This window comes from Scleropages formosus, chromosome 1, assembly GCF_900964775.1.
Source record: "Scleropages formosus chromosome 1, fSclFor1.1, whole genome shotgun sequence".
In the NCBI taxonomy this organism is placed as follows: Eukaryota; Metazoa; Chordata; class Actinopteri; order Osteoglossiformes; family Osteoglossidae; genus Scleropages; species Scleropages formosus.
This window is the reverse complement of record NC_041806.1, coordinates 11,184,549-11,212,192: the sequence shown is the minus strand read 5'-3', so window position 1 is coordinate 11,212,192 and position 27,644 is coordinate 11,184,549. Positions and strand designations below refer to the sequence as shown.

Genomic DNA, 27,644 nt, shown 5'->3' with positions numbered 1-27,644 from the left:
AGGATGCTGTTCAAGATTCCCAGGAGTGTCCAGCAGTGTCAGGTGAGAGAGCACACCAAGTCACCACAAAGACCCAACAATGGCTCACTGCACTGCATTAGGCCTGCAGGTGAATGCCTGACAAAGTAGACTGAATTACATGCTCATTCTTTGACAGTGAGACAGTATCACTGTGTCACGCACTAACCCCTGCAATAGTGTGAGAAGCATATTTGCATGGGGACTAGTGTAGGCCCCTGAGGAAACAACACCTGAAGCCTTCCATGTAATTTTTGTTTCCATGGATCTGACTATAAAGTCAGAAGTTAAATTTGACTCACAGCTACACCAGCTAGAAGTGTAGGTGATGTAAGGTGTTCACATGGAATGAAAATCATGGGGCCAACAACTCTTGAGAACCAGGGAGGAGGCAATAACCATAAGAGCACTTCTCAGCAGGCAGCTGTCTACTCTGGAACTGCTCAGTGCCACTGTATGTTATCTGTCTGCTGGGCTGGTATGCTGAGAATGTGGCCAAGGTGTGGGGCTCGGTGAGGGGCTCAGAAATTACACAGCCTGTGTAAAGACAGCATAAGTGGGTGGCACGATGGCACAGCAAGTAGCACTGTTGTCTCACAGCGCTTGGGAGGTGCGAGAGAAGGTGGGTTTGATCCCCACTCAGTATGTGTTGAGTTTGCATGTTCTTCCCATGTCTGCGTGGGTTTCCTCTGGGTGTGCCCGTTTCCTCCCACAGTCCAAAGACATGCTGTTCAGGTTCCCCCATAGTGTGAGAGTGTCACAGATAGATAGATAGATATACTTTATTGATCCCACAAGGGAAATTATTATGTTAGAGCAGCAGAACACAAGTCAGATAAATACTTGCAATATATATTTAAAAAAAACATATAAAACAAGTGGAAAAATACAAGTTAAAAATACAAGATAAAAATAAAAGTATGTACAATTATGTATACAGTTGGAAGAATAAAAAGTATATTAAATTAAAACAGTATGTAGTGCAACAGTAAAGTGCAAGTTGTACAAAACGGTAATATAATCATTATGAAGTAGTAACAAAATGAACTAACAATAGTGCTGAATAGTTCATCTGTCACACAGAGGTGAGCTGTTGTACAAAGTTATTGCGAACGGCAGGAATGATTTCCTGAACCGTTCTTTACGGCAGCGGAGCTGAATGAGTCTTTTAGAAAAATGCGCTTCGCTGTCTCTGCAGTGTGCTGTGAAGTGGGTGGGATGGAGTGTCCATGATGGAGAGCAGTTTGTTCAGTGACCTCCTATTCCTCACCGACTCAAACGTCTCCATGTTCTGTCCAATGATGATACCGGCCTTACAGATGAGTTTGTTCACCCTGCCTGCATCTCTGGCACTGATGCCGCTCCCCCAGCAGACCACGGCAAAGTAGATGGCGCTCGCAACAACAGACTGGTAGAAGATCTCCAGCATCTTGCTGCACACATTGAAAGATCTGAGCTTTCTCAGAAAATAAGAGTCTGCTCATTCCCTTCTTGTACACAGCATCAGTATGGTCCCTCCAGTCCAGACTGCCGTTCAAGTGGACACCTAAGTATTTGTATTTCTGAACAGTCTCAACCTTCTCCCCAGAATCTTTATGGGTCTGACTACAGTTTTTGTCCTTCTAAAGTCAACGACCATCTCCTTGGTCCTCTGACATTTAGGAGCAGATGATTCCTGCTGCACCACTCCACAAAGTTATCCACCAGGTGCCTATACTCCAACTCCTGTCCATCTCTAATACACCCCACCACTACAGAGTCATCAGACAACTTCTGCAAATGGCATGATTCAGTATCATACTGAAAATCAGAGGTGTACAGAGTGAACAGGAATGGTGACAGAACAGTTCCCTGTGGCGCTCCTGTGTAGCTAACCAAAACATCAGGACTCCAGCTGAATAGGTAATAAAACGTTTAGCTGGAGTATGTTTCACTGATGCATGGATGAGTAACCCTTTGTAAGTAGTGTATCTAGCAGTGTCCCCTTGGTGAATAAGGTGTGTGGGCTAGTAACGCTACATAGTATCCACTGTAAGTCGCTTTGGACAAAAGCATCTGCTAAGTGAATAAATGTAAATGTAAGTGCCAGGACACCGTCCTCACCCTGGGGAACTTATTTGTAAACAGGTCCATAAATTATCTGTAAGTCTGAAAATACAGATGCTAAATTTCAGCCACGCTTCAGTCTTGTGCATGCAGTGGAACAACTCATTTGAAGGGTGAAGATACATAAATGATGTTTAAGCTGCTCCTAAGGAAGAGACCAAACTAAGAGACAAGGCAAGAAAGGTAGAAGGGTCAAGTCCCATAAGTGGCCCTTTTGTTGTATTTAGCTGTATAAAGATGAGAAAAACTAAGGTTCTGCATTTAGGTTGCTAGAAAAGGTTGTGCCAAGTAGTTACATATTGAAAAAAGGAGACAGGCATAAAAAAGGCAGCAGGTTACAAAGCGGTGAAAAATAAAAGTGCTGACACATGAAAGTCCCAGGCAGGGTCCAGCTATATTACCTTGGAGAAAGGTACTTAACCTGAAACTTCACAGAAGAATTTCCCATTGTATAAACAAGACAAAACAAAGTCATTCTGAATCAAAAAGTGAAAGCTAAGTAAACCACTACCCACAAGGCAAAAGGCCTGTCTTACACACACTACAGACAAAGCTTTACATGTATTTGTAGCAGAGACTTGAAAAACAAAGGGTATCTGCTCATAAACAGTGCAGTGGCTGGGCATCTGTTATCAAACCTCCGACAGGCTGATCGGTGAGATTCTTGCGCGAGAACGCTTGTAGAGAGCCCCAAAGAGGGGCGGCTCACTGCATGAGCTACAGCTTCAAGCCACTGAGAAAGTCCCCAGGGTGCTCTAACTAAACAAATGTCTTCACTTGTTGTTTCCGCTTATCTCAACGTCTGTGTGTACAAATCAGAATCTTGGACGCTCTGGTAGAGACTGTAGTGCGTTATAAACTGCTACAGACTGTTGCGCCAATGCTTTGTTCATAGAGATAAACAGAGATCGCTTTCACATCAAGTGGGCTCAACTAGAGTATGGTAAGTGCTCCACAGTCGGTTACCTCGCTCAAACTTATGTGCTGTGAACATGCCTCTATTTGGATACTATAAATAATTAGCTAGGGCAAGAGAATAAATCTGCATTAGATAGAGGTTCGCTGTTGTGGGAAGGGAGATGTGACGTAGGGGGCAGTGTGCCACCTAGGGAAAACCTCACCAGGCCTAGACAGGTGCCATACTATTGGGACCCATGCAAAAGCCATTTCAAAGAGCACTTGGCTATACATAGGCACCACTTAAGATGGCAGCCAAGGTCAACGAAACAGTGGTGCTAAAAACAGTGATAAACAGAGCAGCATGTGCAGACAAATGCAGTAGGAGTTCTGGTTACTAGAAAGAAGAAAAAAAGAAAGACTGCGGGAAATTTCATTGTTGTTGAAGTGTGTTAGAGCTGTATCGCATTGCTATAAATGGAGGATTATATTTAAGGTTCAACAAGATAAGAAGATTGTGTGTGTGTGCACGCGCACGTGTCTTTGGCATCAGCCTTCGCCATGGACCCTGGTAATACAGTTCACGGAGGTAATCAGATCATTCAAATCCTCCAGCAAAAACTACATTCTCTTTCAGAACCCACAGTTCCTGAACAAGACTCAGAGAATGACAAATTTTCTCATTTGCATGGATCCATCCAGTGTTGTACAAGCATGGTTATGTCTTTCAACCTTTAAGAATGTACTTGCTTTATGGGAAACAGCAGCATTATCCTGAAGCACATGGTTCACTTGCCAGGACTGATGTGGCTGCTGCCCCTTAGATGAAACCATTCCACTGATTAAATTACCAGCTGTGTAGTCATTTCAGGACAAAGAAAAGAAATGACAGTTAAGCTCTCCTGCAAAAGTATGCAAACAGGTTCTGTTGTCATCCACTTATTATCACAAACTTGTGGAAAGATGTCACGGCAAAGAGCATGGCTGGCATTAAAAAAAAAAAAGTAACGGCAGATAACGGCTCGCAATTCAGGTTCACAGCACAGTGGGACAGCACACAACAGAGAGGTGCCGGGCCATGCGTCTTCCTGCCTGGACCGGTACACCTGAAGCAGGAGAGGCAGAACCCCAAGCTCAGAGCGCATCTCACTCAGATCTGCCCGCACAGCACAAGCCTCCAAGGCTGATACAGTTAAGCCTCCCAACCTGCAGAAGTGTGATACGATAAAGCCCCAGTCGGCACCGGAACCAGGCACAGGACACGTCTGTGTCCCAATGATAAGGGGGGGGCAGGGAATTATGCAAGGGACCATTTTGTTGCGGGAAGTCGGCCGTCACATCCTACCGCAAAAAATTCAGATGCCGCCATTGACTAAGTTAACTTGTGCTCTGCACGCTTCTCTTGGCAAGGAGAGATTAATCAGCTTTCCGTTCTCCTTTAAAAAGAATGAATGCGGTCTCCGGCACACAATGGCTCTGCTCTGTGGCTCTGTCCTCTATCGGTCCGCCCGAGGCCTCGCTCTGCAAAATCAATCCTCAAAGCAATAAGGCGAGAGCACGGAATTAATCCCCCCAACCCCCTCATTCTTATCCACTGTCTGTCAGACAAATTATTCTGTCTGTACCAGATTTTGATATGCACCCTCCTCACCCGCATCTCTCCAGCACTCAGTCGTACTGCTTAGAGAGGCACACAATGACGGCAGTTATAATCAGATGATTGACAGGTCTTCCATGCATAGGGAATTTACTGCTATGAAAACATGTTTTTGGAACTGTGCGGTGATGTGGAGAAAGAGATGGCCTGGCTGCTATCGCTGCATCACCCAGCCAAATGCAATCAACCTGACTGAGAATGTAGACTGCAGCACCAAGGAGTGACTCTGGATCCATATCTATACTCACTGGAGGTCTCTTCCCCACTCACCTTCCTTGTGACTTTGTCTTCAGTACAGTTTCGCTTCCACACAGAGCAATCTTTAGAAAAATACAGATGAATCATTTTGAAATGAATCAATGTATAAGGACACACGGACACACACACCATCTGAAACCGCATGTCCCATACGGGGTCGCGGGGAGCCAGAGCCTAACCTGGCAACACAGGGCGTAAGGCTGGAGGGGGAGGGGACACACCCAGGATGAGATGCCAGTCCATCGCAAGGCACTCCAAGCGGGACTCGAACCCCAAACCCACCAGAGAGCAGGACCCAGTCAAACCCACTGTGCCACCACACCCCCCTGAATAAGGAAATCAATTAAATTTTCCATTCAGTTAGTGCTGAGCTGCTTTGTATTTAGGCATTAGGTAATAGGTATCACACCTCCTCAAGAGAAATTGCGACCTGACTGCAAATCACTGTTCAGTATTTAAGCCAATTACATATCAAAACAGCAGACAACAATGCATGGATATTTCTTTTCCGTAGAAGACCCAGCTAACCTCACTGCAGTCTGCTCAAATAAAGTATGTGTATGGCTTTTGAGCACAATTTAGAGGAAAAACTGATTTTGACAGATGCAATTTAATGCAGTTTATGTAGCTTTCAGGAGACGAGGACAGAATTGGGCCTCATTGACGGTCTTTTTGAATGATGAGAGAGATGCAGCAGTTCTGAGGGAAGGAAGGCAGCTCATTCAACCACACTGGAGCCAAAATTGAGAACCTGTGTATCAGACTGTAGTGGATAGTGGAAGTAGTGGATAATCAGGTCCTGAAGGTATTGGGATCCACATGCTGGGACTAGTCTGAATCTGATGCAAGAAGCTACATGAAAACAATGTAAAAAAAACAAGAAGTGCACACGCACGGTAACACTTTGTGAGGCCAAACAAAACTGGTTGCATAGTATTCTGGATCAGCTGACAAGCACTGATTGGAATCCAAACCTCCTTAACAAAGGCTTAATTTAAAAGTTACTTCCCTGTCCAAGAGCACACAGTTCTGCAAAGTAAGCCCTTCTCTACTTGATAAAAATTTGAGAGAGAGAGAGACAATGGCACTGAGTTCAGTGTTACACTGGAGGCTCATTTTGCAGGATGTTATTGGCTGAGATAACAGACAGGTGCAGGAGCCCCACCCATCAAACCCAGCACTTAAACACTCTGGGAGCTGTGGCTTGTCCCCTTGTTAAGTGCTGCTGCCTGCCCCAGAATCAAATACAAATCTGCCGCAAGCTTCTTACACCTAATCCCCCCAAAAGTGGTCTTTCAGGGAATAAGGGGAAAGAATGTTAAGAGCAATCATTATGAGAAGATTCCAGGGATTTACTTTGAGGGAGCTTGACATTGTAATTCAATATATATTTTTTCTGCTCCTTTTTTCCTCCGAAATTGCTGTAGAGATTAGAGGTTTTATTTGCATGCCGCAATCTGCAGACAAATATGAAGGAAATTTACAAAAAAAAAAAAAAAAAAAAAAAAAAAAAAAAAAAAAAGGGCTATAAACACAATTACATCCATTCTGTTTTTCTTTTTGGTTCCCATCCCCCTAACTTGCATCAGGAGTGATACCTGTCCATCAACATCAATCCAGGAGCGATGAGTGCTGAATGTGATTTACTAAATCGGAAAGGCACGACTTCCCACAATTTCAAATATAAGTTGAATGGAAAAGCTCGGACTCTAATAAGTCCATGTGCATGTCCCCATAGTTGGGAAGGAGGGGACTGGCCACATGTAGGGGCAGAGCCCAAGTTGAGAGAAAAGCGCTGTACATGAGAGTGGGAACAGAGCTCCTTGCAGTGCCCGGGACCCCAATTATGACAGAGGGTAGATAAAGGAGATCGGTGTTAGGAAAGAATAGTTGTATATAGTTTCCACCGCAGTGGGAGAGTGGAGAGTACAGGCGGCGTGTGTCAGCTAGGGTAGAGAGCAAACGCCATTACTCCAACAGCCTCCCAACTGAAGAGGCCTGCACTGGAGCTGGATGTTGACACCTCCCATTTCAGAGGTGTCCTACACTGACCCTTTGTGAGCAAAAGAGTCACAGAGCTCAGAAGGGTGAGAGAGAAACCCCAGAAAGACAGCGACTAGACAGTCAGATGCCCTAGCCTCGTGTGACCAGAGTGGCAACCACATGTCCCCCGGAGAACACCAGCTGCACTAATGCTCAGGCTGCTAATGCAATTACTGCCCATATGCCTTACTGGAGTCCTAATCCCCCTCCCAGCATCTGGTGTGGGGAGATACCCCCCTTCACCACCCAGGGCCTTCAAGTACAACAACCCGGTCACCAAGTACAAAAAGAAAACCCTCACTTTGGCTTGGCGACCTAACTGCCACTGCTCACCGCCACCACATGGTGTTTTGCGATCAAGTGTGTTTAAATGTGCATGCAAGTATGACACTCCTCAGCTATGTCCCATTCATGAGCCTGGGTTTGTGGCCTGCTTGCAATTTGAGGTGATGCCAGTCTCTTGCTGGGCAGACTGGGGAGCCACAAAGGCTGAGATGTGTTGGGGATGACTGGGGCAGGGAGTGGCACTGTAATGCAGAGGAACCAGCATGTTCACCCACATGCCACAGGACCCCTACTCCTCACACTGGCACAGACCCATGTAGGTGATAAGGATGACAAGGCATCTGTCTTCACAACCCCCCCGCCACACACACACACACACAGGGTTTGTCCAAATGGGGAAAGCAGACAGAAAGGAGGTAGCTCTTACAATCACAGCTGAATGCTGTACTTTGGCTGCTTGCTCACCACAGTCCAACACATATGTCCAGACTGTGCTCAGGTTTCACAAAGTATATTAAGAGCAAAGCTGAACCTGACAGTGATTCTTTCCTCTCAAGACACACAATGTATGACCTCTGAATAAAAATGCTTGGAGCACCGAGTTAAAACTGATGCACTGTAGAAACCTTTACTTATATATTTTGTAATGGGCACATTAATTATTAACCATCTCTGTATGTACAGTAAACAATCCCGTGGGTCTTCACCGGAGAAACAAGCCACCCCTTCCAGTTAATGATGATAATCGCTGCCTTCCTAATTTGGATGGACAATGACAAATCTTTATCGCTTGTGATAAAGCCATAGAGCTCTGTGAAGAAGGAAGAAAAAAAACAGGCATTGCTCCAGAGCTGAGGTCAAGTCCATAAGCGCAATACTTTTATTTCTATTCTAAGCTTGGTCCCCATAGCATCTGAATGAGCTTTGAATGGATCACCCTTGGGTGAGGGAAAAATGCTGCAGATGCATGTAAAGAATTTTAATTACCTTCCTGTTTCTGCAGACTTGAAAAAGCTAGGTGAAGATTTGTCACGAGAGACACAGAACATGGCAGAAACACAGGTAAAGCTGTACTACGAGTAGGGCAGGAGGAGTGCTGCCATTAAGCATACAGAGAAGCCTGCTGGTGTTCCTCACAAAAGGGGCCCTGCTTGTTCTATGTTTGAAATAGGTTTGAAACCAATTCAGTGGAAACATTTTGCTTTATTATAATTTCCTTTGGATTTATAAAAAAAAAAACGTAGTTTTACACATGTTCAGGATTTTATATAAACAAAAGTATCACTGTTGGATTGCTATCTCATCCAGGGCACACTCTACTCAACCTTGTGCCCTGTACACCCAGGATAGGCTCCAGACTACCCCTGGCTTGAACAAACAATTAACAACAGTCAGAGGGTCAGTGAGTGACATTAGAAAAATTTGTGTTAGATATATGTATGCACTTGACTTACAAACTTTCAGACACAAGCTTTCCTGTACTGGGCCTCAGTCACAAGTCAACATGTGTTGTTATAGATGGCATTCACTAACAGTCTATGCCTTTCTGTCCAAGCTACTGCCATTGTTGCTGCTGCTATTTGATGTTGCCACATCAGTGGGTTCATTTTCTCCTGTTGTCTATATATTAACAAAACATGGTATGTCTGAACAGCTGAATTTTTACACACTTTTAGCAAAGGATTGCAGTATGTTTCAACAAATAAACTCCTGAACATACTTCAGGTTGCTGTTTTTTTTTTGTAAACTGAAGATCATTATCCTAAAGATACAGGAAGATTGTCCAGAGCAATGCTATAACAAGATACATTGGACGCAAACAACATCTGTGGAGAAAGCTAGGACGAGATCATCAGGGTGGACATCATGGAGAACCAGGCAATGGACTTCCACAATATATTCATCATGATTTGCTACACCAACTTTGACTGAACAAACCCAGACTACCTGCAGAAGCTGCCCAGCCTCCTGAAGCACCTCTCAGACTTCCTCAGAGACAGGAAGTGGTTTGCCGGTGACAAGATCACCTTTGTGGATATCATCATGTATAAACTTCTTGACCACCATTGCATGTTCAAACCGACAAGTTCAAGAACCTGACTGACCTTCTGGACAGGTTTGAGAGCCTGGAGAAGATTCCTTCACTTACATGAAGCCCAAGAGGTTCATGAAGACACTGGTGAACAAGATGGCCAAGTGGGGCAACAAGAACAAGTGATGTCGTCGTGGTGTGTGGCGCCTCCACTGCGACCATCGTGTTTGCAACAGTCGTACAAAACAAAATGCACTTGTGGGCTTGTTAGCCACCTTCCACACACTTCTACATGCAGCAGTTTGGGGCAGCATCCTGGCACAGCGGGATGTGCTACTACCCAGTTTGGGGGCCAGTCTGATTCCAGTTCACTCTGTGTGGAGTTTGAATGTTCTCTTCATGTCTGTGCAGATTTCCTACTGGGAGCTCATTTTTCATAAACACTGTGGACTCTACTATTGACTCTGTTAGTCAATGAGTGTGTGTGAGAGTCCAACATGTTTGACTACAACAAAAACTCACACAATGAGAATTAACATGTGCATCAACAAAGAGCTCAACAGTACCACCGTGTACTGGATCACTTCCATTTGTGCACTGAGGTCCAAGGACAAGGTTCTAACAGCTAGCCCAGTGTGTGGACTTTGGACAAATTCCCAGTTGTGTTCTTGGGTTTTGCTACACTTCAGTTCAGTTCTTGTGTTTCATTCACAGCCAAACACAGTAAGAGTGGAAGTGATCCGGTACACGCAGCCAGTGGGACAATTACAAAGGACTTACACCAAGTGGATGCGCCTTTGATTAAAACAAAACACACACACACACACACAAAAAGTGGTTTCCTAATGGAAGATCAATCGGAGACCTGTGGCAGCACAGTCTCTCCTCCATAATCACATTCCAATGCACCTCTACATGCCGAATTGAATTCCAATTGTCAGATAATGATTGTGCAATCTTAATTTGCCAGGTATATTAGACAGCCTCCAAGATCTTAATTAAAATGCTGCCCAAATTAGTTTTTCATACTTTCAAAAGGAATTCATTTAAAAAAAGGTCAATTTCTGAGAAAAGCCTGTTTTGCCATGTAAAAGCAAGGCTGATTCTGCTTTGTGTCATGATGAAGAAGTTCTGTGCTGAAACAAGCATCCCAGTTGTCTCTGTACCAAACCATGTCACGGATGATGCAGGGAAAAAAAAAAAAAAAAAAAAAAAAAAAAAACACACTTCGCTCCCCATGCTTCGTGTGTGTGTTTCCTAGTGGTAGTTTCCACTGATGGAACACATCCCCTTTGAAGGGCGCCACTCCGCTCTGGTGTCGGCGCACTATCACAGAACGCCATCCATTTTAGCAGAAATGACTTCAAGCTGCCATAGTAGGCTGAAGTTTCAGCATTCGGATGACAGCTGTGCGTGGAAATTGGAGCACTGGACAGATAGTGACGGGCCCCGAACCTGCAGCCTTTCTCCAAGAAACAGCCTGTGCTTCACACCCTTCCACTCTCTAGCTAGAAGAAAGAACACCGCATCAGAGCCAAAGGAGTAAAGGAGAGAAACGAATAAAAAGAGGAAGAAGGAAAGGGTGCTCACTGCAGATCATGCAGAGTCCTTTCTAAGCCCAGGCCTACCACACAGACTAAAAATACCGGAGCTGTGGTGATAGCTGACAAGAACAACATACGAGCAGCTACCCCAGCACTGGTCAAGTGAACCAAGTCCCTGAAGACATGGCCGGAGCCAGAGATCTACGATCGAACCACACAAAAGTACTGTACCTGGCGGTCTGTTTGTGTGAATGGATCTGAGAGTGTTCCACCAACAGTGTTCAAGCGAGGTAAGTAATTCCATTATGATAGAAGTCTTCTATTATTGTCGGAAGATGATCAGGAATTGTCTATTCTGAGCTTTATGCAGCTACTCATGTGATGAACATTGGTGCATAAAGTGAAAATAAAAACTAACTTTACTTAAGAATCACGTCTGCAACTGTATCTCTTTTTCCTAATGTAATGCAGAAATTTTATTTATGAGATATGCCATTTTGAAGAAAAGTATCTACTAAATGAAAAAAGTAAATGTAAGCACACTGTTACACATTCACTTACAAGAGAATATGTTCAGAGACATGCACAAACATACAGTACATATTTGTGCACAAATCCACACACATGTTGTGGCACATGTCAATGTGCCTCTTGCCACCCTGTATATCACAGCACACTCCAGGGTACTAGCATCTGTCATCGGCATAAAGAGTTGTCAGACAGCTCATGCCAATAAACAAGACGGGCCATCTTTGACTACATGGCAAAAACAAAAAGGTCCCCAGTAAGTCTCACTTTCCATGTGACCGTGCTGAACAGGGCCCTGTCCCAGTCAAGTGACCATCAATGGTGGAACCTGCAGTGTCAATGCTCAATTGTTATGAAATGCTGAGTTCACTCATATAGCTTTACTGGATTAATTACCAGCTCACCATGATTTTCAAAAGGACTTAATAGCTGGACAAAATTAAAAACAAACTGACATGAAAACAAGACTTCATTACATAAACACTTTCTCTGTGGTCAGCATCATTGTTAGAACTGGAGCACAAGCTATAACATGGCACTGAGATATGTACAGTATTTAACAACAGGCTCCAGGTTTCTCTACATGGGCAAGGACACACACCAACATTTCTAAATTAACAGTACAGCACATGGATGTTATACTGGATGTAATATTATCCACAACTATGCCACTTCCACCAATACTTCAATAATGGGCTCTGTGGATCTATTGCCCCTTATTACACGACATTACTTCTTTTTAGAGACTATCCCATGACCCTCAGAAGCCTCCTTGAAGAGGGCCCACCTTAAGAATTGCAGGGTCCAATTTGGACCATTAGTGAACAGACCAGTTTAGTTAAAACACACACACATTTTCAGAACCGCTTGTCCCATATGGGGTCGCGGGGAACCGGAGCCTACCCGGTAACACGGCGTAAGGCCGGAGGGGGAGGGGACACACCGAGGACGGGACGCCAGTCCATCGCAAGGCACCCCAAGTGGGACTCGAACCCCAGACCCACCAGAGAGCAGGACTGTGGTCCAACCCACTGCGCTACTGCACCCCCCTTAGGTAAAACAAAATCTGTATTTATTAGCTTACATATTAAAATAAACTGTCTTAAAATAAAATTCATCTGGAGGGCGTTCATTTTCCAAAGCTGAGGGTGACATCCCTAGAACAGGGTCACTGGGTCAAATAGGTTCAACTGCCCCTGACCTCATGACCTTCCTTTGGGTCGCAACCACAGCTATAGGGAACAATGCCCTACGCTCACTTCCGGCAGAAGCTCTTTGGCGATAGCACTGTGGAAAGAATGTGAGCTCAGGACCATCCAGAAATGGCCCTCAGACTGATCATACCCTCCAGATCTCCCTTAGTCTTTGCTTTCACTGCTTCTCAAGTCCTGACTGCTGCTGGAGTCAAAACCTTTTCCAAACAGCCCACAGGAACCCGTCCAAAAGCCAAGTGAGAAGAGATGCTGCCGTCACCACACCCATTCTCACAAGTTGGGGCTCATGCAAACCATAACTGTTCTTGTTTGTTTACACTGAATAATCCGACAGGACACACAGTTCAGGGCTGGGCGCCTGCGTGAGGGAAGCACAATCTAAATATATATGCACAAAATAAATGTGTATATGTATATTTTTGTCTGCCATGGAATAGCCAATAACACAATAAATCAAGTGGTTGCCAGGCACGTTCTGACTGGAGGAAGCACTGTGGACATCCATGCCAGCAGAAAGATTAAGCCACATATCCCCATGTCTGACACACCAGGCCACCCACCTTTGCCATTTCTACAATTTCCATATCACCCAGAAACCCAGAACAAAGACATAGGAACAAATGGGGATCTGAGCATCTCTCACCTGCAGGAAGGGACTAGGCACCAGTAACCTTCTGGGACACCACATTTATATTTTATATGTTTAGCTGACACTTTTCTTCAAAGCAACTTACAACAACATTTGAGCTACTTATGATTATGCACCCATTACTACAGCCGTGAAATTGTTACTGGAGCAGTTTAGAATAACTAGCTCACTCAAGGGTACTAGAGCTGGAAGTGGGATTCAAAACTGTGATATCTGGGTCCAGAGGCAACAGCTCTAACCACTACATTACCAGTTAGGACTGAAGGTTGACTGTTCTAACTCTCTCTCAGCATTGACATCCTACCACGTCTGCCCTTGCCGTGACCCACCGAGAGCTCACTGGGCTAACCTTTACGTTTTTGCTTTTTCTGTCCATCAGCAAACCCTGAGGTGCGGTGGGGGTGTGCACAGCCCATCAGACCCCTGCAGCTCTCTTTAATTTGCAGGAAATCAATCGTGGTCAAAGACCTGACTTATCAACAAAGTCGGGAAGCACAAGACAGATGGTCTTCGGCTGTAAAAACGCCGCAGCAGCACACTGCTGATTCAGGATCAGCTCTTTCAGCATAATTTCCCCATTTCCAAAGACAGGAGCAGAGAGGCAAGGGTGCAACAGTGTGGGGGGGGGGGGGGCGGTGGCTACACACTGCAACCTCTTGTGCCCCCACATAAAGGGAAGCCACTCCCAGAAGGCACCACAGCACAACAGTACTGTTAAAAATAACTGACCCTCCTGTCACTGTTGTCCCACACTCTGCTACTTCCATCATGGCCAGCGGTCCCGCTTTACATCCTCTTTCCCCAACACTTTGGGGTGGGAACTGTTGTACTGATGGAGAACAGAGGCTCATTCCAGCTGTGAACACTAGTGCTGCATTCTTACGTGCATCGCGGCCAGTGGGAGCCCTGACGAGTTCATTTGCCTCCGACACTTTGGACTTTGTGCACAAAAAATGGGGAAAGCACATGTGAGCTTGGCAGCTGTTCTGTAGTGATCAGTCAAAAGTGAAAAGTCAATTCTTTTCTTGGGGGGATGGAAACACTGATATAAATAGCACAGAAAATAACTACTGATTGGAGCAATTAAGAAAGGGCTATGGCCAGAAATGAGAATGAGAAAACTTGTGGCTGTCCAGGAACTGAATCTGACAGACCTGGTGTTCAGTCTGCAGATACAACTTTTCTCACCATCCCTACATCAAGTAGCCAACCTCCTCTGGCTCTGGGCCACACTATTTTAACAGAGCCCATTCTTTATTCAAGGAGAGTGGGAGTCACATGGCAGCCACCTCCATCGAGACAGCTTTGAGAGGGATAAATATTTAATCTCAACAAGTTGCAGGCAGTCTCTTACATCCAACACAATTAAATATTTATTCCCAGCTACAGTGATGTCTTGCATCCAGGAAATAGCAGTTAGATGCTTCCCGAGAGGAGGACTTCACCAAGCTATGCAGAAATGACACAAAGTGGTCACCATGGTCATCTCTGCAGCCCACGGTAAGAACGCAATTCTCACAGAAAGTACCTGGCTCCCAGTCACAGCTGGGATATTCACGGCACATGTGGTTTTGGGACAGGAACCTGAAACCCAAGGATATCCAGAGAGTCCACAGTTGTACCCTTGAACATGGTACCACCCCAGGGGCACACAGCTGTATAAACAGGTACATTTAGAAGTAACTCCAGATACATGCACTAACGCAATAATAACACAGTGTTGGGGTTCGCATACTGGGAGGCATGTGCACCAAAGACTCACACACTGCCATCAGGCTGGGGCCTCACCTTGGGATCAGAGGCGGCGCAAAGCCACAGGACTCGCCCAAAACCTCCCAGCATTACACAGGGAAGAAAAGTGCCCCTGCTCCAGATGGGCTGCGGCCTTTGAAGACTGCTGTCAGGGAGAGAGAGAGAGCACGTGTCCTCCACACTGGGTATCAAACCCACAGCCACTCTGACAGGCACTCCACCCTGGCCACAATTAAAGCAAGCAAATATTCCCCACTCGCACAGCTACCCATGACTTCGAATTACATCCCTCTTTTTATAGCGCTCTCCGCTGGTGGCTTGAGGCTCACAGATGGGAAAACCATCTCAGGGGTCTTGTTTACTCAGCAGGCGCTAAAAGGGACTGCAGCACAGCAGCAGGACAAAGATGGGATGTGTGTGGATTGTATGGGGTTAGAAGAAAGGTATGGGCGCAGATAGGAAGAAAATAAGAAGTTCACATCCAGGGTGGTGCCCTCATGAATACATTGCCTATACATTACATGGGATGGCTGGTAGTGTAGTGGTTAGAGTTACTGCCTTTGTACCCAAAAGTTGCCAGTTTGAATCCCACCTCCAGCTGTATTACCCTTGTGCAAGGTACTTACCCTAAATTGCTCCAGAAAAATTACACAGCTGCATAAATGGGTAAATAATGCTAAGTAGCTTAACACTTAGTCAGTTTGGAGAGAAGTGTCAGCTAAATAAATTAATGTAACACTGTGTAAATATTTCTGATGCAAGAAATAGCTGTAAGAAAAAGAGTCTGCATAGGCACAGAGATGGCTTTACACAAGGAGGAGGATAAGAAGCAGGGGAGGGGGGAGAAACCTGGTGCCTCGTTCCCCATGAGCAGGAAAATGAGCAGGAGGTGCACTGTGGACCGCAACCCTGCTTACACTGGAGACACATGTGAATGTAGAAGAAAAGAGGTGTGGAAGAAATTGATGAGCACATCTGGACACGCATTAATCACACACAAGCATGGGTTAATAGAGCATGCATGCTATCGAGGCCAACAAAGCAGGCAGCATACATCCCTTCCCAGGGTTTAGTGCACACAGTATGGTAAGAGCTGACACATGGGACATGTTCATGTGACAAATATAACAGCCACATTCTGACATTTGCATTTTCTTCATTTAGCTGAAGCTTGTCTCCAAAGTGACTTAAAGTGTTAATCCTCTTACAATGATGTCTCCTTTTAAATGGCAGGGTAATTTGTACTGTATCAGTTCCTTCCTCAAGGGTACTAGAAGAGGTAGGATTCAAACCTGGATCAGTGCAGTCCAATAGCAGAAGCTCTAACCAATACGCTCCTTCTGCCCCGTCACACCCATATTCTACATGTACACATATACACACAAACTCACTCACATCCTGCTAAACCCCCTCCAGGAATGCCAGTCTTTCAAAAGCCTGATCTTAGCACACAAGAAAAACCCTTTCATGCCCTCGCGCCATGAGCTCAGAGTGGGGTGGAGGTTGAGAGGGTGAGAGAGAGGCATAGAAGCAAATGCTCAATGACAGGTGCCTTTTTTTTCCCTTTCCTACCTTTCTTTCCTTTTTCCTTTCTTGTTTTGAATATAATAAACCCATCTCAGGGAAAGATGAGCCTGGGAAAAAAGGCGGTCCCAAGACAGGACATGCACAATCCCCTCTAAGGGGAGACACACTTTCCAGTCAGTCAATCTGCTTCCATTAGTGTGCCGTCTTACACACAGCACTTTTCTTCTAAATCCTCTTGGAGCTCCATACAAAAAGGGCGAGCTGATAAGGGGAACGTGTCGACAGCCTGGCAGACAGAAGGCTGCTTTCCGACAGGGACACCGATGGGACTAATTTGAAAGGAGGCGTGATGTTCTTGGTGCAGATGCACGCAGGCAAAACTCTGTCGAAGTGCACGCATTAATAATAAATTCCCTGAACAGGCTGCCATTTCAGGTTTTCATCTACTTTGAACCCATTTTCAGAAACATCCTCTGACATGTCCTCAGCAGGACACCATATGACCATCCTGTGTCTGAAGGGGACAGTGTGCTATGAAGCCCGATACCACAGTGGACTAAAGCTGTTCCCATTGAACCCAAACAATGGAATCACCAGCCACTTTGCAATATTCATACACACACAAAAAAAAAAAAAAAAAAAAAAAAAAAAAACTACATTACTTTTATTTAGCAGAAACGAGACAGACTAATCTTTATGTATTCATTAAGGGTGTCCCTATTTAGGCAGGATTGTGCAGAAATTCAGTGAAGACATGTGTAGGCACCAAGAGTGGGGTCTCAAGAGCTGATGTCAATAGGGAGCAGAAAGAAAAAAAGCGCAATCGGACAGAGATGTGACAGTAACTAGTTGATTTAAAAGGGGGGCAGGTGTGAGGCGGGGAGGCAGGGCAACATTCTCCTCTGGGACCCCACCCTCGCCTGCTTTACATCGGCCACAGAAAAGAGATCACACCCCGCCCCCCATCGGCTGTTTGCATAAACGTTTAGTTGGAGCCCCTCTCTGATCTCATTACAGACCCCCCCCCCACGAGCCTCATACTGCCATATGCTCAGTGACAGCTTGACACAGCTTACCCTAACAAAAGACAAATGTACAATCCAGCTATGTGAGCCTGACTGTGTATGCAGACTGCGTTACAAATTCATCTTAAATCCTTATAATTTAACATCTTTAGAGCCATATGGTCTGTTATAGCTGTACAAGCCACACTAAATGCTGAAACAGTGTCAAGCCCAAGGAGCCAGTGGCTGTGCCCAAATGCTAGACAGTACACTTTACAGTTTTAAAAGCACTTTAAACTATATCTACTCTATATCTACTTACATAGATCTGCCATATAAATCAGCCATATCAGTTATGTAGTCATTAGGCTCTCTTGTCAGGCCTATATTCAAACTGTCATGCCCCTGACCGCACCCTAATCCCACACAGACCTAGCAAGAATATCCGGAGCAGGGTATAAAAGCAGTCCTACCACCACTCTCAGGTTGCAGAATCTCCCAGAGACAACCGTCCCTTCTACTCTCGCCTGTGTCCTACAACTCTTTGCCCTGTGTCTCCTGCTTCTTCTCCCTTGCCCTGTTTCTTTGCCCCACGACTTGACCACTCCAGTTCTGATCATCGCTCCCCACCTCAACTACGACTTCAGATTTGCTCTTTGAACGATGGTTCCCCACAGTTTCTGAAACTTTGCCCATCCCTGACCACAAATCTTGTCTTGCCCTGCAATCCTGCTTTGTCTTGCCTCCTGTCTTAGTTATTGTCTGTATATCAACTAGTTTCAGCTTTCATAATACTGGCAAATTAATGGAGAGCTTTACAAATGGAAGAAATAGGACAAGCTTTATAGGTTTTTTCCTTGCAAAAAGATTTCATTCAAAATTGTAAATGCAAGTTTTGCATCAGTTTGATCCTCCATGACTGCCAGAATGTTTACGCTAATTACAATCACAAATTTCCCATTCGTAAAGTTTAAAATATCAAAGCTGGAGACTTCATTGACAAGAAGATTCTGTGCAGTCTAAATTGGCTTCAATTTGCAAAATGATACTGCCTATTATACTCAGAGTGACATCCGTGATACTTCAGCTTCCATGTCAGACAAAATACATGCGTCTGGAAAAATTAAAGTGCTTATTTCCAATGTTTAAGCTTCTGTTACATTCACAGTTTTACTTAGTGTTTTCAGCATAATTTGAATTCTTTGAGTGAAGAACTTACAACTGGTTTACAGCGTTATGACTAAACTTACTGCCTTTCTGAGAAAGAAATGTGTCTCTGTATTTATTTATAAGAACAAGCCAATTATAAAAATCACTGGAGAGGCTGAAACATCAGGCACTCTCCACTGGGGGAGAAGTACCAAGGGGAGTGGCAATCTAAGCCATCACATATGCCTAGCTTTATCTGTTAAGACCATCGCTCTTTTCCCACATGTGCTAAGAAAAAGGGCACTAATCTAGAGCTGCCCATCAGTAAATTATTTCATTGATTCTGTGCAGGATTTAGCGCAGTTTTAGAGGTGGGTAGTAATCAGTGAGCAAAGTACAGCAGGATGCTGCACAGTACTGTGCCCCGAGTAACAGAGAGAGCCAGCCCTGGCAGTAGCCAGAGTGCCACCCACCTGCTCGCACCCACAGCTTTGCATGTTCTTCACAGCTCACTTAGACGCATGGACTGGCACCATTTAGAGATGGAATGAATGATTTCGTTCTGCGCTCTGCTTGCCACCATGACAGGAAAGGGTACGAGCATGCCTGAGTCCTTGCGAAGGCAAAGACAATGAGAGCGTATTGCAAGAAGCATATAAGACACAGGCTGAACAGAAGCAACTGCCATGCCGTGCATCTCAGGACAGGTTACACAAACTGACAGGGAGCAGCACACACATCGGTCACAGAGAAAGCTGTGGTTTGAAAGCCAAAAACAAAGCCTGGTGAAGAACCCAGACAGGCTATTCACTGGAGGACCAAGATCATGCGTCCCTCTGGAAGAATACATTCTTACATAGATCTGCCAGTTCCTAAAGTAAAGGCAGGAGAACAAGCAAGATGGGAAAACATGCCATGATGTCTGTCTGCAACCTCAGTCACACACTTACAGAGAATAATAGGTACAACACACACTGCTGAGGTCTCATGTCCAGGGTGCAGCTCTGCTGTGTGCTCAGCAGCATTGCCCCATGACCCACCCTCTCTGCTCAAACAAAAAGAATGTTGGAATTTACATCACATCAGTTAACTTATTTATGGGCCTTTGGGGGGCAATATGGTTTTTGATAGACTACAATAACAAAAAGGAAAGGTATGATATTTTTACTTACTGGAAACTGTAGACAGACCTTCACAGTAATGCTTTTTTGTGTTCTGTGATGCACAAGAGCTGACATATGTGGATAAAGCTGACAGCTACACATTCTGCCAATGGAAGGCTATTTGAGTGGAATTACTGGAAGCTTGTACTTCTTGGCAGCAGCTGCATGGCAAAGACTCAGTAAAACCCAGGGTTTTTCAGGCGCAAGCACACCGGTGAGCATGCAACTTTTACGTCATTATTAGCAAACAGCGTCACAAGGTAGGTCAGTTCCCTCAATAAAAATGAAAAAATTCATAGACACAATCCTAAATCTAAAACATCTTCATGACAAATAATTCAGTCTTTATGTTTTAAATATTTCAGATATAAAACTTTCAAACATAAAACTTTTTTCCTCAAGCTCCATCCTGAAGACAGCAAACTCTTGTTTCCTGCTAGAAGCAGTTAAAAGTCCAATAGCACTGGAAAAACCACAAGCCGTAATTAGACTACACAAAGAAGGAGGGGGGGAAAAAGAAGGAAAAAAAAAAACTCAGCCTTAATTAACTTGAACAATATTGTAATCAGGTTCCCCCTGAAAACCAATCCTGCTCCTTGCGAAACACCCGGGGGACTAGCTGTCACTTAAATGAAAGGAGCTGAATGCTCAAACGAGATAATTTGACATTAATTTCCCAAACAGGAAAGCACTTAAGATATACGTTGATTGAAACGAACAAAAGGACACTTCGACAACTAATGAGCAATGCAAAATATGAAAAGCGGTTGGATGAAAGACACAAACTTTCCTGTCTATTTTCCCTCTGATTGGCACTTGAGTGACAGCTTGGTAGCAAAGAGGGAAATTAAAGGTCTCTCTGCTAAAGATGAGCTCATGAATAGGCCACATCGATACACTCTGCTCTCGGGTGCTGCACCTGTGGCTTTCAGTCCAATAACAGCTGCATTTCTGACCAGGATGCAAGGGCTACATTTCAGAAAGGGAAAATGGAGACAAAGTTATAACCTAGCCAGTTCCTCTGCCTGCCTAGCCCTTCTACCCCTTTCAAGATGGACCCATAACACCTGGATGAAAAGCAGGACAGTCAGTATGCAGGTAACCAAGGTTATTGTACAGAAACCCTGCTGAAGTCCACATCGCTAATGCAGCGGACAGTGTAGTGGTTAAGAATATCCAGTGATAAAGGATGCCCCACTCCTTACCCAGCTGTATAAATAGGTCAAAGATGCAAATCACTTTAGAGAGAATCTTCAGCTAAGAAATGTACTAACAATAAAGATGTTGCTGAGAATGCCTGGATAGAACCCCACACACTTCACGTACAATGAGCAGTCCCTATTAACCATCCGGTGGAGCTCGTTTCCCAGCTCTTTAAGAAATCAGCACTACTGATTAACACACTCCAAATAGGCAAAAAACAAAACTGTAAGATAATTGTGAGTCCACTCTAAGAAATAATTTCAGGTCTTCCTCAACGCAAGAACAAAATGCAATCTACCCATGACAACTCTTACCTGCAGGAAAATCATACACTTAAGTCAAGGCAATCCGCACGGTTGTCTAGCCAGAAACAAGATGGCTTTTTGTGCAGCCGACTGCAAGAGAAGCCATTTCCAGAACCTGTCAGAAACATGCCGTTGTGCAAAAACAAGATAGTAAAGGGAGAGTTTGATCAAAAAGCACAGGCAAGCCAAGAGAGCCCACACAGCATCTCAAGAGAGCCACGCTCAGCCTCAGTATTGGAACACTAAATTGGCTTCATTTGAAACACCTGCTCCTACACATAAACCACACAGCAATGCCCCTATTTGCCATGTTTCTCCAAAACAAAAAGGGAACATTTTTTTTCCCCCCCCTTTCTCAAATTTCGACAAACCTGACTGAATGTTTCACGCAACCATGGTGCAGGCTGGCACTAGGCCCCACTCCCTAGAGAGAATGACACTGAGACAGCAGTTCAGCTACAGTAGATGCTCGTCTACCATCCTCCTCATTTTCATCCTGCTCAGAGAAAACGTACACTATTTACCGCCCTTTGGATCTTGAGTCTCAGCCTTCGGCGAATTCAAAACTTCAGCCACATACAAAGCTGACAGGCAGTCTGAAATGAAGGTCAGCTTTAATCCCTGTTTAGACCCACTCATCTTGATCCTGCTGCCCACTGAGGACCCACACCTAGCAGGTGAGGAGGTGCACCTGTGGTTAGGGAACTGTGTTCGGTCTGTCAGTTTGGATCCGATGCCCAGAGGTGGGATTCAAGAGGAAATATAACCATAAGAACTGAACAATGGTCAAGTATGGATCCAAAGCTATTTAAGTAACTTTGGAAACAAAAATGTCCAGGGTTGGGAACAGTGTTCCAAAGGAAATCTCAACCCCTGTGCTCTTTTCAGTATTCTTGTACAGCGTTACTCCTGTGGCCACAACACCCAAACTGGAGGCAATATCTTAGCTATTCAGGAAAGGAATGGATGAAAATCCTGTAACACTGCACACTAACTGCAGACCAATCACATGAACTCAACACCACCCTTGTTTTCAGTGTAAGCTGAGCAACATCTAAAGATGTCTGTTAATACTTTGTAAGAAGGATGCTAAATTAGATTCAGAATGTTAATTGCGTGGGTAATTTCACACATGAGCTGTTTAACAAATGTTGTAAATTGCATTGTAATTCCTCACTTCTTGCTGTAATTGTGTGTTTAGCAGCGATTGCAGGAGCTCAGGAGTGAGGAAACGTGAGCCTTTACTGGAGCCAGAGAGTACAGTACATTGCACTTGCTGCATGTTGACAATTAAAACAAAGCAAAGAGGTCTTTAGACCTATCTCTGCTGCCAAGCACTGCCTCTCCTGCTGTATGGAAGGCAATACAAAGCTCAACAAAACACAGCTGTGCATTATTTCCCACTGAACTGAACTGGAGAAGTTCCTTTATGCACTTATAACAGAAGTTTGCATTAGAAACAAAAGGCATACGCCATAATATAGCCTATGACACCCAAATTCAGCCTCCCATGGTGCCTCTGCAAAGTGCGTACAGAGTGTGTAGCAGGCGCTGCTTTTCTGGAGTGTAGATGCTAACAGTACAGTACTCCCCCTCCCTCCAGCTTCTCCTTCCATCCTTTTCCCTGTCTTCCATCGTGTCATTTTTCATAGCTCCACTGAGACAAAATGGCAGTGCAATTTATTAGTGTTGTCAAGAGTTGGGGGAGAAGGAAGCTGGAATGCATGTGTGTGTTTCAGTGCAGTGTTGATGGGTTCTGACTTTAACTCACAGCTTTCCAATTACATTGCACAACCCCCCCAGCCCCCCCACCTCCTTGCATCGTAAGAGCGCCACTCAATCTACAATCTCAGAAGGTACCTTAAAAAATAACACCATAAAGTAAAGGTTAGGGAGCATGTACATGAGTAGTGCCCATTCACCAAATGGTGTCAGCACCTTCAACAGTTCCGGGAAACAGCAGCTATAGCGGACACTGTTCTGCAGCCAGGACTCAGTGAAAGACAAGTCAGAAAACTGAGCTTGCAAAGTAAAAATGCAGGGGAACATAAGAAATAAACAAACTTCAATTATTTTAAACATTTTTTTATCCATTTTCAAGCAACCACTTCATGTTCTAATATCGGAACCTGCTCTCTTTAAAGACTGCCAGGTTGCACTGCATTCAGGAGACATCGGTGAATGCACTGCGATGCATATTCACCAGCCAGAGCCACATTTATATTAAAGGTACCACTGGAACTGCAAGTAAAATCAAAGCACTTCGGAGTAAACATAAAAAGCACAGGTGGGGAGTGCAGAGAAAGAGGTTTGGACTGAGACACATTACAAGTGTCGGTCACTCTCAACTCCCAGAATTCTTTGCATAAACCCACATATTGATAAAGATTATACCCTTTTGCCATGGGGAAATGGTAGGGCAAACCAACCCACTGTAACACTGAAGACCTCCACAGAAGCAGGACTAAGAAAAACTAAAAATGAAAAGCTTGAAGGGATTCAGTATAAAAAACCTGAGCCTGATGCCTGTCACAGACAGCTTTCAAAAGAAATGAACCCATAAATTTCTTTTCCTTACTGCTTTTACAGCTATTGTAAAACAATTTCTATCCATTTTCTATCCCGCTTGTCCTAGTAGGGTCGCGGTGGCAGTAGGGAGAGCAGAGAGGCCCAGCCACCCCTGTCCCTCGCAACTTCCTCCAGCTCAGCCTGGGGAATCCCCAGCCGTTCTCAGTCCAAATGTGAGAAATAATTCCTCCAGCAGGTCCTGGGCCAACCTCGGGGCCTTGTCTCAGTTGGCCGTGCCTGGTAAACCTCCAAAGGGAGGCGCCCAAGGGGCAGCCTTATCAGGTGCCCAAACCACCTCTACTGGCTCCTCTCAATGTGGAGGAATAGTGGCTCTAGTCTGAGATCCTCCCGGATGTCCGAACTCCTCACCCTATCAGGGAGAGTGAGTCCCAACACACTGCGTAGAAAACTCATTTTGACCGCTTGTATCCGCGATCTCATTCTTTCAGTCATTACCCAAAGTTCATGACCATAGGTGAGGATAGGGACGTAGATCGACCAGTAAATGAGAGCTTCGCCTTATGGCTCAGCTTCCCCGTCACCACTACAGCCCGGTACAGCGACTGCATTACTGCTACCGCTGCTCCCAGTCTGCGACCAATCTTACGCTCCCTTCTCCCCTCACTCATGATCAAGACCCAAAGATACTTAACCTCCTCCACCTGGGGCAAATTCTCTCCCCTTACCTGAAGGGGGCATGTCATCCTTTTCCGTGACAGAACCATGGACTCAGACTTTGAGGTGCTGATCCTCATCCCAACCGCTTCACACTCGGTTGCAAACCATTCCATTGTGTGTTGGAGGCAACCATGTGACAGTGCCAAAAGGACAACATCATCCGCAAAAAGCAGAGACGTCATCTTTTGACTCCCACACATAATGCCCTCCTGGCCTCGACTGCGCCTTGATATCCTATCCACGAAGACCACAAATAGGAGTGGAGATAAGGCACAACCTTGCCGGAGTCCAACACCGGACACAGCTTTTGTTCCGTATGTACAGACATCGAATGGCCCGCAGTCGTGGCCCTGGTACCCCATGCTCCCTGAGCACCTCCCACAGGATTTCCTGGGGAACACGGTCATAGGCCTTCTCCAAGTCCACGAAACACATGAAGACTGGATTAGCAAACTCCCATGCCCCTTCAATTATCTGTGAGAGGGTAAAAAGCTGGCCTACTGTTCCACAGTCAGGGCGGAATCCGCATTGTTCCTCTTCAATCCGAGATTCAACTATCAGCCGGAGACTCCTCTCCAGCACCCTAGCGCAGACTTTCCCAGGGAGGCTGAGAAGTGTGATACCCCGATAGTTGGCACACACTCTCCGGTCCCCTTTCTTAAAGATAGGGACTACCACCACAGTTTGCCCATCCAAAGGCACTGTCCTCGAGGTCCATGCAATATTGCAGAGGCATGTCAGCCATGACAGCCCTGCAACATCCAGGACTTTAAGCAGTTCCGGGCAGATCTCATCCACCCCTGGTGCTTTGCCACCGTGGAGCTTACCAACTACCTCGGTGACTTCCATCAGGGAAATGGACTCTGACAGCCCGGAAGCCTCTGGCCCTGACTCCTGTAAGGAGGCATATCACTCGGGTTTAAGAGTTCCTCAAAGTGTTCCTTCCACCTCCCGACAACGTGCTCATCCGAGATCAGAGTTTCTCCAGCCTTGCTGAGCACAGCCTGAGCAAAATCCTCTGACCCCTTCTGAGCTGCTGGATGGTTCTCCAGAACCTCTTTGAAGCCGACCGATAGTCGTTTTCCATGGCCCCTCCAAACTCCTCCCATGCCCGGGATTTTGCTTCTGCAACTGCAGCCGCTGCTGCCTTTTTCGCCTGCCAGTACCTGTCTGCTGAGTCAGGAGTCCCCAGTCCTTCCACAATGGAGGTTTTGAACAGGGTCCATTCAGACTCCATGTCCCCTACCTCTTCCAGGACATGGGAGAAGCTCTCCCAGAGGTGTAAGTTAAAATCATTCTTGACAAGGTCCTCCGACAGTCGTTCCCAGCACGCCTTCATTAAACGTCTCAGCCCACCGGGTCTGTCCATCAGTTTTCCTCGCCATCTGATCCAACTCACCACCCGATGGTGATCGGTTGACTGCTCAGCACCTCTCTTCACCCGAGTGTCCAGAACATGTGGCCTCAAGTCAGATGAAATGACTACAAAGGCAATCATTGACCTTGACAGTTCAATTTTTTCAATTCAATTTATTATTATTATAGAGCATTCTTCTCACGCAGTGACACAGTTGCTCTCTGGATGCAGAATGACCCATGTGAGATGGACCGAGGGGCCTGTCTGTTTGGTGAGGCAGGGAGGGGCCAGCGGGCCAGCAGACCAGCTACCTGTGTATCTGTCTTAAGCTGCTACTGGGCGGGTTTGGCATATTAAATATAGATGCTCTCCCTTGAAAGTGACGGTACTACTGTGGCGCAATTTCAGCTGGTGAAGATGAGCAGCTGGTAGCGTAGTGTTTAAAGACATGGAGAGGTAAGCAGACCTGTTGGTTAGTATAGTAAAATATCCAGCTTTTAACATGGATCCTGAGTAACTTTGCATAAATCTGTTGACTCAGTGAATCAGTGCACTGCACAACACTGTTGTGCAAGCGCATGTGTGTGAGTGTGAAAGAGAGTCTCCATCATTCAGCTTCGTGGGGCACAGTGCAGTTGATTGACCCAACACAAGCGCTCCTCATAAAAAGTGGGGGTAACAGGCACGCTGGGGGTTCAGCCAAGGTAGACCATTATGCTGGGAGTTCACAAAGGCAACAAGCAGCTCTGTAGTTCGTCTTCTCTCTCATTTAACCTGAAATTACTGGTGTAATTTTGCTGTTGTGAGAAAAAAGCACACCACTGAAAACTCAGTGTGGGTAATGATTAAATCATACTTTTGCTTGTCAAAACACAATTAAATAATGAGCAATATATAAACTAAAAAACTGTGCAGTGTGAGTGGCTCTATGCAACTCAGTAGCCTATGTAAGATAACATTCAGTTTAATAGCTATTAATTCTGAACCTGGTTTTCAGTCTCAGTAAACTAGGTCAATGAGCAGTTCAGCAAGGTTGCTCATATTTTCTTGGGACTTGTATGAAAACCTGCATACCGCATAAACTTCAGTTCTTATGGGTTTAAACTGTTCAAGTGCTGCAGAAAAAGCATCTTGGAGGTCATACAGCATCACTCTACAAACTGGTGCCTTGCCACATATCTCACAGTTCACCCTTGGTGAGTACAGCCAGTCAATATTTGCACTGACGGGAACCCACAATAGGTTGGCCAGCCAAGTCAGGGTGCCCACAATTTATCTGTCTTGTTTCAAATTTTCACTCAGTGTCTTCCTTCAAATTCAAAGATTTAAAACTTCTACCTCTCCTGGAGGACACATGTGCTTGACTGACAAAATCATCATCGTATGCAAAAGTTTTGTCATCCCTGCTGAAATGTTTTCTTAATTTTCCAAATGAAAAAAAAGTGAACCTCTGCAAGGAACAAACATATCTGAAAATTTTAATGCACAATTACGATGTATTTGCTGAATTTCACAGATTATAAGAAAACATAAAATAGAGATGCTTCTACGATGGTTCGACTTATGATTTTTTACAATAATGATGGTACAATAGCGATACACATTCAGCAGAATCCGTACTTCAAAGTTTGAATTTCGATCTGTTCTTGCGCTTCTGATATGCGGTACGATACTCTCTTCCGATGGTGCGTGATGGCAGCGAGCCGC

At 45.1% G+C, this 27,644-nt stretch overlaps 1 protein-coding gene and 1 pseudogene across 4 annotated transcripts in view; one reads left to right on the top strand and one right to left on the bottom strand.

The window, feature by feature from the left end:
• LOC114910974 (glutathione S-transferase Mu 4 pseudogene) overlaps window positions 1–9,482 on the top strand; it is a 35,003-nt pseudogene extending 25,521 nt beyond the window's left edge.
• Window positions 1–27,644, bottom strand: part of LOC108934815 (tetratricopeptide repeat protein 28-like) — a 283,873-nt gene that overhangs the window by 144,627 nt on the left and 111,602 nt on the right. The window lies entirely within an intron of this gene.